This window comes from Propithecus coquereli, unplaced genomic scaffold (assembly GCF_000956105.1).
Source record: "Propithecus coquereli isolate 6110/MARCELLA unplaced genomic scaffold, Pcoq_1.0 Scaffold38, whole genome shotgun sequence".
NCBI classification, from domain to species: domain Eukaryota; kingdom Metazoa; phylum Chordata; class Mammalia; order Primates; family Indriidae; genus Propithecus; species Propithecus coquereli.
Window position 1 is genome coordinate 155,811 of NW_012149507.1, and position 1,025 is coordinate 156,835.

At 42.5% G+C, this 1,025-nt stretch overlaps 1 protein-coding gene across 1 annotated transcript in view; it reads left to right on the top strand.

Annotated features, from left to right (window-relative positions):
- LAMA1 (laminin, alpha 1) overlaps positions 1-1,025 on the top strand; it is a 155,058-nt gene that overhangs the window by 101,940 nt on the left and 52,093 nt on the right. The window lies entirely within an intron of this gene.

Below are 1,025 nucleotides of genomic sequence, written 5' to 3' on the forward strand. Positions count from 1 at the left end.
CAAAAAAGGGTGGGAAGTTAAGAAATGGGCTTAGTAGATAGCGTCCTACTCTGGCATCTTTAATCTGATCGGAAAAAACTGGGATTCTTAAATTATGCTTTTGTGCCTATACGTTAGAATTTGACATAACCTATTCAGTGTAGGAGGCAGTAATGAAACAGATAGTCATTCCTAAATGCCTTTTCTTATATAAAAGCTTTCCTTAGATTTAATGTGTCTTTAGGCATGGATGCGCATGTGTGTGTGGTGTATGTATGTGTGCATGTATGTGTATGTGTGGTGTATATGTGGTGTGTGTGTATGTATGTGTGCATGCATGGTATGTATGTATGTATGTGTGTGGTGTGTGTGCCTGTATGTGTGTGTATGTATGTGTGTGGGTGTGTGGTGTGTGTGCGTGGTGTATGTGTGTGGTGTCCGCATGTGTGTGTGTATATGTGTGTGGGTGTATATGTGGTGTGTGGGTGTGTGTGCATGCATGGTGTGTATGTATGTATGTGTGTGGTGTGTGTGCCTGTATATATGTGTATATGTGTGTGTGGTGTGTGTGTGTGGTGTGTGTATGTATGTATATGTGTGTATGTGTGTGGTGTCTGCATGGGTGTGGTATATGTGTGGTGTGTGTGTATGTATGTGTGCATGCATGGTGTGTATGTGTGTGATGTGTGTGCCTGTATGTGTGTGTATATGTGCGTGGGTGTGTGTGGTGTGTGTGTGTGGTGTGTGTATGTGTGTATGTGTATGTGTGTGTGTATGTGTGTGGTGTCTGCATGGGTGTGGTATATGTGTGGTGTGTGTGTATGTATGTGTGCATGCATGGTGTGTATGTATGTATGTGTGTGGTGTGTGTGCCTGTATATATGTGTATATGTGTGTGTGGTGTATATGTGGTGTGTGTGGGTGTGTGTGCGTGTGTGTTGGGATGCAGCCGGTTCAGTGATCCATTCTTGTTTGCAGCGGTCTTTTTTCTACAATGGCAGTAAAGAAAGGTTAGGAAACTCTAAGAAATGTTCTTATGTTATTTT